Below are 13,458 nucleotides of genomic sequence, written 5' to 3' on the forward strand. Positions count from 1 at the left end.
AATAGTTTCCCAACTCATGCCACCCGGAACACCATAGCGTAATGGTGTGTATGAACGTCGTAATCGTACTTTACTAGATATGGTGCGATCTATGATGTCTCTTACTGATTTACCGCTATCATTTTGGGGTTATGCTTTGGAGACGGCTGCATTCACGTTAAATAGGGCACCATCAAAATCTGTTCAGATGACACCTTATGAACTATGGTTTGGCAAGAAACCAAAGTTGTCGTTTCTGAAAGTTTGGGGCTGCGATGCTTATGTGAAAAAGCTTCAACCTGATAAGCTCGAACCCAAATCGGAGAAATGTGTCTTCATAGGATATCCAAAGGAAACTATTGGATACACCTTCTATCACAGATCCGAAGGCAAGACTTTTGTTGCTAAGTTCGGAAACTTTCTAGAGAAGGAGTTTCTCTCGAAATAAGTGAGTGGGAGGAAAGTAGAACTTGACGAGGTAACTGTACCTGCTCCCTTATTGGAAAGTAGTGAATCACATAAAACTGTTTCTGTGACACCTACACCAATTAGTGAGGAAGCTAATGATAATGATCATGAAACTTCGGAACAAGATACTACTGAACCTCGTAGATCAACCAGAGTGAGATCCGCGCCAGAGTGGTACGGTAATCCAGTTCTGGAAGTCATGCTACTAGATCATGATGAACCTACGAACTATGAAGAAGCGATGGTGAGCCCAGATTCCGCAAGATGGCTTGAAGCCATGAAATGTGAGATGGGATCCATGTATGAGAACAAAGTATGGACTTTGGTTGACTTGCTCGATGATCGGCAAGCAATTGAGAATAAATGGATCTTCAAGAAGAAGACTGACGCCGACGGTAATATTACTGTCTACAAAGCTCGACTTGTCGCAAAAGGGTTTCGGCAAGTTCAAGGGATTGACTACGATGAGACCTTCTCACCTGTAGCGATGCTTAAGTCTGTCCGAATCATGTTAGCAATTGCCAGATTTTATGATTATGAAATTTGGCAGATGGATGTCAAAACTGCATTCCTGAATGGATTTCTGGAAGAAGAGTTGTATATGATGCAATCAGAAGTTTTTGTCGATCCAAAGGGAGCTAACAAAGTGTGCAAGCTCCAGCGATCCATTTATGGACTGGTGCAAGCCTCTCGGAGTTGGAATAAATGCTTTGATAGTATGATCAAAGCATTTGGTTTTATACAGACTTTTGGAGAAGCCTGTATTTACAAGAAAGTGAGTGGGAGCTCTGTAGCATTTCTGATATTATATGTGGATGACATATTACTGATTGGAAATGATATAGAATTTCTGAATAGCATAAAGGGATACTTGAATAAGAGTTTTTCAATGAAAGACCTCGATGAAGCTGCTTACATATTAGGCATAAAGATCTATAGAGATAGATCGAGACGTTTAATTGGACTTTCACAAAGCACATACCTTGACAAGATTTTGAAGAAGTTCAAAATGGATCAAGCAAAGAAAGGGTTCTTGCCTGTGTTACAAGGTGTGAAGTTGAGTAAGACTCAACACTACTAGAAAAAGGGCTATAGATGGGATTGACACTAATGTCGCACCAGACAAGCGGTGTGCCATTAGTATATTCTAATGGCGCACCACCTTCTGATACGCCATTAGAGTTGAAACTACTAATGGTGCACCTGGCCCAAGGTGCGCCATTAGTATCAAAAAAAAATTTAACTAGTGCGCCTGTCCAAACATACTAATGGCGCATCCAGACATAGTGCGCCATTACTAGTTGTAACTAGTAATGGCGCACCTACCGGAAAGTGCGCCACTAATGTTGTTTTTTTAATTATATTTTTTATTCCCTTTTTTGCAAAACTACTAATGGCGCATTGTTCCACCGTGCGCCATTACTAGTTTAAACTAGTAATGGCGCACTGTGGGACAGTGCGCCATTAGTATGTTTTTTTTGCAAAACTACTAATGACGCAGCACCAGAAGGTGCGCCATTAGTAACCTGGATTACTAATGGCGCATTTAGAGTTGGTGCACCATTAGTAAGCGGGCAGCAACAAGATATTTTGGACAGCCTCTCCTACCCACACTCACTTTCTCCCCGCTTCATTCTCTCCACCTCCTCCTTGTCTCGGGTGCCTCCTCTTTTTTACCTCATTTCCACCATAGATTCATTCAATTTAAGTGGTTAAATTACCTTGTTTTGATAGGTAAGTAAGGGGGGAAGCTATATTTATGTTGTTCTCCCTACAACAATGTGCACATGCACTTTTTATGGCCTAGCTAGATCTATGTATGTTCGTGGTGTTGCATATGTTTGTGGTGTTGCATATGTGTTTGTGTTTGGAGGTGTACCGATATTTGAAATGCGATAGTTGCCAATATTTTGCCGGAATGTTGATTCATTTCCGTTTCGGCGAGAATTTTGGCATTAAGCATTCTTTTTGGTCCTATTTTTAGGGAAAGTCATGCCAAATTTTTTCTTGGTTCTAAAATATCGTTTTGCTCTACCCCGCAGGCGACCATGGTCTGCATGATGACCGAAGGCATCGTGAATAGGTTTTTAAGGTCCGCGAAGGCCGAGATGCTTCAAAAGAACGAGAAGGACATAAGATGTCCGTGTCGAAGATGCAAGCTGAAGAGCCTTATTGCGGACCCGGAATCCGGGCAGGTGCGGGACCACCTGCTCTTGCGTGGTTTCATGGATGGCTATCGGTGGCAAGGTGATGAAGATGACTACGAAGTCGTCCATGGGGGCCGGGCAAGAAATGGGGAAGGGCAGCAAGACAACCACCGTGGCTCGGGCGGGCGAGAAGACGAAGAATCCCCAGGAGATGATCACGACGGTGATGCTGTACACAGTCATCATGTAGAAGATGCAGGACATGATGATGAGGAAGATGCCGGAGCAGACGACGGGCATGATCATGAAGATGATGATGCCGGCGGAGCAGACGACGCTAGACCATTGATGGGCTGGGTGCAGGACCCTCATATTCAAGAGCTTCTTCTCAAGCAGACGGATAACGCAAGAGCTGTCGCCCGAGAGAAAGCCAAGATGGATCAACTTGAGTTAGACGTGGTTACTCCATTGTATGGAGGATGCAGGACCGAGGATACCCGCCTGAAAGTAACGCTCATGGCTCTGGAGATGAAGGTAAAACAAAAAATGACCGACGCATGCTTCGACGAGAACATGTCATTCTGGCACGAACGTCTTCCCAAGGGGAACAAGTGCCCGACCAGTTTGGAGGAGGCAAAGAAAATCATGTGTCCTCTGGATTTACCGCACGTGAAATACCATGTGTGCATGAACAATTGCATCATTTACCGGGACGAGCACGCGGAGTCTACCATATGTCCGGTGTGCGGCGTCACTCGATACAAGAAGAGGAAGAAAGCTCCTCGAAAAGTGGTGTGGTACTTTCCGATCACTCCTCGTCTGCAGCGGTATTTCGCGGACCCTAAGGTAGCAAAGCTCCTGCGTTGGCACGCGGATAGGGAGGAGAAGAAGCGAGAAGATGACGCAAATGATCCGGAGATAGATAAAAAAGACAAGATGCTGAGTCACCCTAAGGATGCGAGCCAGTGGCAAGCGTTGAACTTTGAAGACCCAGAATTTGGGAACGATCCAAGGAACATCGTGCTGGGCGCGAGCACCGATGGAGTCAATCCGTTTGGCAGCCAGAGAAGCACACATAGCACCTGGCCTGTGTTTGTGTGGATGTACAACCTTCCCCCCTGGTTGTGCATGAAGAGGAAGTACATTCACATGAGTATGCTAATTGAAGGACCGAAACAACTAGGGAACGACATCAATCTGTATCTGGGGCTGCTGAAAGAGGAGCTTGACACGCTGTGGAAAACGCCAGCCAATATGTGGGACGCCGCAGAGAAAGAATATTTCCCTATGAGAGCCGCGCTGCTCAGGACGGTGCATGACTATCTCGGTTACGGATATGTCGCGGGGCAGGTGGTCCATGGATTTTCTGGATGCGTCAGGTGCATGGATGACACAACGTATCGCCAGCTAGATAGAGATCCCAGGTCTTCGAAAACCGTGTTCATGGGACATCGAAGGTGGCTTCGCGACGATGACCCGTGGAGAAAACGCAAGGATCTATTCGATGGTGAAACCGAACCCCGAGGACGCCCGCGTACGAGGAGCGGCGAGGAAATAGACGAGTTGTTGAAAAATTGGAAAGACTGCCCACTGCCGGGAAAGAAGCAAAAGGCGCCAGAGCCGGGAAAGAAGCGAAAGGCGCCAGAGCCGCTGCTGAAGGTATGGAAAATGAGGTCTGTTTTCTGGGACTTGCCGTACTGGAAGATCCACCATGTGCCTCACAGCTTTGATGTCATGCATATCACGAAGAACGTGTGCGAGAGTCTGCTTGGTACCCTGCTCAACATGCCAGAGAGGACCAAAGATGGGCCGAAAGCAAGGGCAGACTTGAAATCAATGGGCATCAGGCAGGAGCTTCACGCTATATATGATGATCATGATGATGATGATGATGATGAGGCGAAGCAGGACACGGAAAGTCGTCGCAAAGGCAAAAAGGCCAAGAAGACCGGAAATGACTACCCTCCCGCGTGCTTCACTCTAAGTCAGGAGGAGATCGAGCAGTTTTTCACCTGCCTCGTAGGAGTAAAACTTCCTTACGGTTACGCGGGGAAGATAAGCAGATACCTAGACCCAGCGAAGCTGAAGTTCAGCGGGATGAAGTCTCACGACTGTCACGTGCTGATGATGCAGATACTTCCAGTTGCAATCCGTGGGATCATGGACGCGCATGTCCGTGAAACCCTATTTGGCCTATGCAACTTTTTCGACGTCATCTCTCGGAAGTCTGTTGGCGTGAGGCAACTCAGAAGGCTACAGGAAGAGATCATGGTGATACTATGCGAGCTTGAGATGTACTTCCCGCCCACATTCTTCGACGTTATGGTGCATCTGCTGGTCCATATCGTGGACGATATCATCCAACTCGGGCCGACGTTCCTGCACAGCATGATGCCGTTCGAAAGGATGAATGGTGTCATCAAAGGATACGTTCGCAACATGTCACGTCCAGAGGGAAGCATAGTCAGGGGCTTTCTGACCGAAGAGTGCATCTCCTACTGCACGAATTATCTAGGCATTGAGAACCCTGTTGGTCTGCCCGTCAACAGGCACCTCGGCAGGCTCGCTGGATGGGGTCACCGTGAGGGTCATCGCAAAATGCATGTCGACTTCGAGGGTCGACTCGCCGACTTTGAAAGAGCAAACCTAGTCGCGCTACAACACATAGACGTGGTCGATCCTTGGGTGGTACAGCACAAAACCTTTATTAAGAAGACGTACAATGACCGAGGCCAACAGAGGACGGACGGAGATATACTCAAAGAGCACAACTCATGTTTCACGCGTTGGTTCAAGCAGAAGCTTCTGTCGTACCATTTACATGAGGATTCTTCCACGGAAGAACAACTCATATTCGCCTTGTCACAGGGCGCCGAGCACAACCTGATGACCTATGAGGCGTACGATATCAACGGCTACACATTCTACACCGAGGCCAAGGACATGAAGAGCGATGGTTATCAGAACTCCGGGGTAACGATGGAATCCTACACCGGTAACGACAAGGACAGATACTACGGAAGGATCGAGGAGATCTGTGAGCTGAGCTATGCTGGAGAGAAGGTCCCGATGTTCTGTGTCAGATGGGCCAAGAGCATCCTAAAAGAAGACCGGTATTTCACCACCATGGTTATACCCGAAGCCAAATCCAAGACCGCGGGCGCAAACGTCACCACAAAAAATGAGCCATGGGTACTGGCTTCCCAAGTGGACCAATGCTTCTTCATTACCGACCCGTCAAAGCCCAGTCGTGTTGTCATGAGGAGAGGCAAAAGGAAGATCATCGGAATGGATGGAGTAGCCAATGAGCAAGACTTCGACAAGTATGGCGACCCGAGGATCGAACATGACGACGATGATGAAGTAGCAGCATACACCACAAGAAGAAGAAGGACCACCCTACCTAAAGGACGTCCGTTCCACAGAAGAACTCCATTTGCGAAAAAGAAGGGCAAGAATATTGTGAACAGATAGCTAGCTAAGATCGATTGTATTTAAATCGTAGCCTTCATTTCTCGATTGTATTTCATGGGCACTTTTTGAACTATCATGAATATTTTTAAATTTCATGGACACTCGATCTCGATCCCCCTCCATCTCGATCGCTATCCCACCTCGCCAGATCCGGTCCCCCTCGCCGCCGAGCACCCCTGGGTCCACCGGCCGCCGCCGCCGACCCCCCGCACCCTCGATTCCCCTACTCAACCGCCGCCGCCGACCCCCCGCACCCCGCGCACCCTCCCCCGCTCCACCGGCATTACTGTTTGATGATATTTTTTAAAAAATTATTACTGTCTTATAAAAAAATATTATTGTTACTGTCTTATAAAAAAGATATTACTGTTATGATTTAAACAAGTTTAAAAAATTATTACTTTCTTATAAAAAAATACTAATGGCGCACCACGGTGAGGTGCGCCATTAGTATGGATGTACTTATGGCGCACCGAGGGGTGGTGCGCCATTAGTATTGTGCCATTGCTATAAGAAAAAAACTACTAATGGCGCACCACGGTGAGGTGCGCCATTAGTATGGATGTACTTATGGCGCACCGAGGGCTGGTGCGCCATTAGTATTGTGCCCGATCCCCCCTTCCCTCTCCCCCTTTGCCCGATCCCCCCTTCCCTCTCCCCCTCGCCAGTTCCCTCCCCCTCCCTCCACCGCGCCGCCACCGCCGCTGCCCCGACCCACTGCGCCGCAGCCGCCCACGCGCCCCCGCCGCCTCCCTCTCCCCTTCCTCCCCCTCGTCACCGGCGGCCCCGACGCCGCCCCGTCCACACCGCCCCGTCCACCTTGTCGGGCTCCTCCTCCCGCTCCGCCTCCTCCTCTCGTCGCGCTCCACCTCGTCGGGATCCTCATCGCCGCTCCACCTCGTCGGGCTCCACCTCGTCGGGCTCCACCTCATCGCGCTCTTGCTCCCGCTCCCTCTCGTCGTCCTCCTCATCGCCGCTCCCCTCCCGCCGCCAAGCGCAGGTGAGCAACCGGCATCTATCATCTGTTTAGGGACTTGTCAGTTTGCGACTAATCACACCTACAAACTTCAGCAGCAAGAATGGCTGTAATGTAATTTCAACATTAGTAATCAGTTTTATTTTGATATGCGTGTTCTCTGCTTGCCTGTAGTCAGATAGGAGCAGAGGATCATAGCCTCCCCTCCTGTGAGATAATCCCCTGATAATGTTCTATCTTCATCTTGGCCATTGCTTCCATTGCTTGCATCTGCACATATAATTCCTATCTGTAGAACAGCTGTGATCTTCGAGAGATTTTGAGCGTTGGTAAATACTGGCATTAATCTGAAAATGTACACTAGCTTGTTTACTGAAGAAAAGTCCGTTCGTTTTCCATAACCTGAATAGTGGTTACCACAATTTCAGAATTAAAACTAACTATGGTTGCCATCACTCAGCAATGATCTCGCTTGCATCATCTTCTACATATCTCTTGCTCGTTGGATACCAAGATGCACACAAAGAAAGCATGATTCTTGTGTCCTTTTTGATCACCAAATTCAAACTGAAAGATGATGTTAACATTTACATATTGGTTTAGAGTAACTCAGTATTTCTTGTTCTTGTTGTTAGTAAGTAGCAGTTGTTCTCTCTCTACCGCTCTAATGAGTAAACTATAGTAATTTCTCAGAGTAAATCAGTAGATATCATGTCTGATGTTGATTTCTCAAGCACCAGTGCGTCTGTACTATCAAATAGGTGTTGTTTGCATATTTTCGTAGTAGAATTTAACTAGAGCTCGGTCCATACATGGTTATGTTGCATGAACTCCTAGTTTTCTTTTATTCATGAGTTCAGCCTGGACTATTATCTACTATTCTTGGTTTTGTAGCCTCCCTACTTTTGGTAAAAATGATTAGCTAGTTGCTCCTTTTATTAGCAAGCTCCAGTCTTAGATATGATTGTAAAACTTGATCATGATTATCTGTATAGTCCATGGTTTGTAGTATTACTTGGGATGTTCTAATCTAGTCCAAGTGCTTTTGATGTGCTAATGTGAGTTATGCATCAGAAATACCTAGTGTATTTGCAGTGCATGGTGTTATGCATAGTGGCATGATTGATTGTTGTACTGGGTATAGTTCTATACTTCGATTGTTGTACAGGGTGCAAAGTGACCAACTACATGCTTTCTTCTTGCCTTCTTTATTCTGATGCTTGATGGTTTGTGTTATGAAACAAATGTCTTCATTATTCTGATTCTTGCAATCAGTTTTTGTGATTTGTGTGGTGCTTAAAATGAAATCTGGATAGACTGGTCATCTGTAGTGTAATGTTTTGTAACTTACTGTAGATGGCCTTACTTTCCTGCTGGTTTTGCTGGTTTGTTAAGTCTATTCACCTTTTTTGGTTTGTTTGCTCCTTGGATTGCTAATGTGCAGTCTGTAGACAAAATGATTTGATTTCCCCTTATATTTGCTAGTATCTAGTACTGTCTATGGTATTTTTTTTCTGTTGTGTATGTGGCAAAGTGATTAAATACATGCTCTATTTCTGACACCCTCTGCTGGCATAGAAGGTTGCTTGACAAAGCCCTTGATTGTTTCAGCTCAGTCTTGCTTGCAATGAACCAATTCTCCTTTTATCCATTTGATTGGATCCTACTATAATTGCAGAGGATAAGAAGAACTTGCTCCGTTCTTGCTTGTACACCAATCTCTGCTTCAACTGCTGCATTTACTTTCATGTAACAGTCTTGTACCCAATGCTTCAGTGGCAGTGCATCCTAAGCAATGAAGGCCTTTTTTCACATGCCAATGTATTTTCCATGTTGTGATGGAGGCCTTTTTTGCCTTGTCCACCCGAGAGGCCCTTGAGTTTGCTGGAATGTCGATTAACTTCCGTTCCGGCAAATTCGGGTACTCCATATGTCCTATTTTCAGCAAAGGTCATGCTGAAATTTTCCATGAATTTTAGCATGACTTTGCTAAAAATAGGACATATGGGGTACTTGTGACTAATGCATGGGCCGGGGTATCTTAGTAGTTAATTAAGTAGGATCAAGTGCCCCGGCGTACTTGTGACTAATGCATGGCTTTTAGGGTGCCTCGGTGTCGATAAAAACCGAAATGATGAAAGCTTAGGCTTTTAGGGTGCCTCGGTGTCGAAAAACCCTCAATGATAAAAGCTTAGCTTTTAGGATGCCTCGGTGTCGACAAACCCTAAATGATGAGACCATGATCTTGTTCCTTGACAATAACCAACTTTTTGACCAAACTTTTTTCCTATTTATAGAGAAACATGGCCAACAACGATGAGGCCGGGGGTTCGGGCGGCAAGAAATTCTGGGAGCTGTCCCAGGAGATGGAGGAACAACCTCACTTGTATGAGGACGCCGCCTTCCCCACCGATCCTGAGACCACTGATGGTACCGCCGAGGATGACCCCACTGATGCCACCACTGATGGTGCCGCCGAGGATGCCACCACTGATGATGGCGGCGCACGCACAGATGGCAGCCAACCGAAGAGGCAACGGAAGGACTGGCGCCCGACCGTGCTCCGCACCCTCAAGGAGGAAGTTACTAAAGTGGACTGCGACGGGAATCCAACGGCGCCCGAACGAATAGTCAAGGGGTACTCGCTTCAGCTTGGGTGCATTCTCTGGAGCACCGTCTCGATCAACACCGAGAACCTGAGGCATCCTGACCGAGGAAATTTGGGCAACCTCCTCTTCACGAAGCTGCACGAACAATACAAGTTCCCTGCTGAATTTGAAAACACAAGCCTCAAAGGGAATAAAGTGAACAATGCTGCCCTCACGAAGATGAGCAAGGCCTTGTCTACTTGGAAAAGCAATGTGAAGAGAATGATCGAGAAAGGTGAGAGTTATGAGAAGATCAAGGAGAAAAATCCTTCGATCATCGAAGATGACTACAACGACTTCAAGATCAATTGCTCGAGCACCGCAAACTCTGAATCAAGTAAGTGGGGGAAAGAAATGCGGGAGCTGAACTTAGGGGAACACACACTCGGTCCCGGTGGTTACAGAGTGGCGGAGCCTATATGGGACAAGGAGGAGGCGGACCGTGCCGAGCAAGGCCTACCGCCCCTCTTCGATAAATACGGTGACAAGCAGACCAGGAACTTTGTCAGGGCCTGGTACAAGAAGGACCCGAAAACAAAGGAGCTTACCACGGATCCGAAGACAAGGGCGCTTGAGCTTGTTCTGGTAAGGAATACACCCCCGCGTAATTAGCTCCATATGGTTGCATTCTAATTAATGAAGCCAAATTTCTAAATGGTTCACATTCCTTCCGCAGGCGACTGAAAGCAGTAGCGCGGGGTCGACTAAGAGCAACCCTTAGGACACCACTCTAAATAGGGCGTTGAATGTAATGAAGAACAAGGATAAGCTCAGTAAGCCGACGTCAGCTGGTCGTGTGGCCGGCAAAGGCTTGTCGACAAAATGGTCGTCATACTATAACACTGGTGGGCGAAAGGAGAAAAAGATCAGCTTGGAAAGCCAGGCGCGCGAGGTTCAAGAACTCAGGGCACAGGTGGCGCGGATTCCGGAGATTGTCCAAGAGCAAGTGCAACAACAACTCGGAGCGACGATCACCGCCATTGTGCCTACCTTGATCCAGGGGATTAGTGCGTGGATTGCGGGCGGCCAACAGGGGCCGCCCCCGATTCCTAGCTTCACGGCCAGCAACTCGCAGAACACGATGGCGGGGCCATTGGTGTCTCCGGCGGAGGCGGCATTGGTGTCTCCGACGCCGGCACAGGAGCTTAATGCACCCGGGTGTACGCCGGCCGGCACCTCTGCAGCAAGCGGCCCCTCCGTCAACTGCACGCTCGCCGTTGGCGGTGCCTCGACATTAGCCGAGCTCGACGCCATCATCACGGTAACTAATTAAGCCTCTCTCGGCCGAGGACTTCATCTCCTTGCCTTTGACTGGGCATCCCTAACGCCCTACATGTTTTCGCAGGGCGCCGCCGACGTTCCGTGCACTGTCCTGCACTTCGTGAACAACGAGTTGGTCGATGTCGCCAAGGGCAAAATCGTTCAACCGGGCAACCCCTTGTTCCACGGTACCCAGATGCCACCCAACTTGTTTAGGGTTCAACTGGTTCGGGTGCTGCCAGGCTGCGACGAGTTGTTACCTCCGATTCGACCCGTCGGGGCCGACGATGATGACGTGATGACCCTCAGCGCCTGCCTGAGCTGGCCCCTGCTTTGGCCGAAGAGCCAGATTCGTTTGGGGGCGGGAGACACCACCCCAAAGACAACACTGCCAGTCGTGCCGGCACCAAGTCGGCCCCATGGCAAGACCGCCGCAACGGTGTCGGACATCCCTATGCCACTGGATCCAAACATGCATATGGCACAGGATCAGAACGACGATGACGACGATACATTTGCCAACGTCGATCAGTACTTTGCCGATCATGGGTACGGTGGCGACTTCATGGGGCCTCCTTCTCAAGAACCCAACCCAACAAAAGACATGCGCGATCTAGCTGGTATCGCGGAGAAGCCAAGTTGCAACAGGCGTCGTCTGCAGTTCAGCTCTCAGGAGACGCCTCCAGCTGCCGACTTCACCGAGCCTCAGATAGGCGAGGTGCGAAATATGATCAGCCCCAACACACTCAAGAAGGCGGTCTGTGAGCAGAACTCGGTCCCATTACAGGAGAAGAAGAAGGCACGCAAAAGAAAGACTAACAAGGGTGCGGGCCAGCCGGCACCGAGTACGATTCGTGCTCAGGATGGGCCACCTTCACCTGAGGATATCTCGAGGAGGGTGCATGTGGCGGGTAGGCCGATGCTACCGAGAAATATGCTCGATGCTGCAACCGGTGCTATGCGGAGTCTGCATGACGGTGTTCTTTCTTTGGAGAAGCGGCGTCTCGGAGAGAAGGATGTGGCATACCCGGTTTTCACGGCCAAGGTGCCAGAGGGCAAGGGCTTTGTGGATAACTCCATCGGGGGTACGATCGTCCTGCGGTTTGATGACATCCATGCTATGTTGAACCTTCATCCGCTGCACTACACCTTCATTCGGCTATTTTCGCTGAGTATGGAGATGCGGATCATTCGTGACAAGACCCCGGACATCGTGATAGTTGACCCCTTCTACATGCGTGCCAAGATCTTGGGCAGCGCTGGGGACCGGCAAGTCGCGAGTTCTTACCTCGAAGGCGTCATTCTGGCAAATCAAGATAAGGATAACTTCCTCGTGCCTTACTTTCCCGAGTAAGTCCTCCCCTCAACCGCCCCATAACATATGAATTCTTAGATTTCGATCGTTTTTCTTTTAACATTCCGTGTTTTCTGCAGTGACACACATTGCAAGCTCATCCTCCTAAGCCCCAAATATTCCATGGCCACGTATTTCGACCCGGACCGTCAGTCGAACGTAGACTACACAAATGTCAAGAAGGTTCTTGATGATATTCTCCCCAGCTACGTCAAATCTGGAGGCACCTTCACCAGGCCTATTCGTAAGTACGGCAAGCACGTGTTCTCCCACAATACGACGTTCTGCTGCGTCAAGCAGCCGCCTGGCGGTCAGAAGGGTGCCTACTGTTGGGGAACGTTGCAGAAAACAAAAAATTTCCTACTCGTTTCACCAAGATCATCTAGGAGTTCATCTAGCAACGAGTGATTAGATGCATCTACATACCTTTGTAGATCGTGCATGGAAGCGTTCAAAAGAACGGTGATGATGTAGTCGTACTCGACGTGATCCAAATCACCGATGACCAGCGCCGAACGGACGGCACCTCCGCGTTCAACACATGTACGGGACGGGAGACGTCTCCTCCTTCTTGATCCAGCAAGGGGGGAGGAGAGGTTGATGAAGATCCAGCAGCACGACGGCGTGGTGGTGGATGCAGGGCGTCACAGCAGCAGGGCTTCGCCGAGACTACGAGGGAGAGACGTAACGGGGGGAGATGGAGGCGCCAGGGGCTGGTGTGAAATCCCTCCTCTCCCCCCACTATATATAGGGGTGCCAGGGGGGGCGCCGGCCCTAGTAGATGAGATCTACTAGGGGGGGCGGCGGCCAAGGGGAGGTTTCCCTCCCCCCCAAGGCACCTAGGGGTGCCTTCCACCACATGGACTCTTCCATGGTGGAAACCCTAGGCGCATGGGCCTATAGGGGCTGGTGCCCTTGGCCCATCTAGGCCAAGGCGCACCCCCTACAGCCCATGTGGCCCCCCGGGACAGGTGGCCCCACCCGGTGGACCCCCGGGACCCTTTCGGTGGTCCCGGTACAATACCGATAACCCAGAAACTTGTCCCGATGCCCGAAATAGCACTTCCTATATATAATTCTTTACCTCCGGACCATTCCGGAACTCCTCGTGACGTCCGGGATCTCATCCGGGACTCCGAACAACATTCGGGT

The sequence above is a fragment of the Triticum aestivum genome, chromosome 5A, assembly GCF_018294505.1.
Source record: "Triticum aestivum cultivar Chinese Spring chromosome 5A, IWGSC CS RefSeq v2.1, whole genome shotgun sequence".
Classification (NCBI taxonomy): domain Eukaryota; kingdom Viridiplantae; phylum Streptophyta; class Magnoliopsida; order Poales; family Poaceae; genus Triticum; species Triticum aestivum.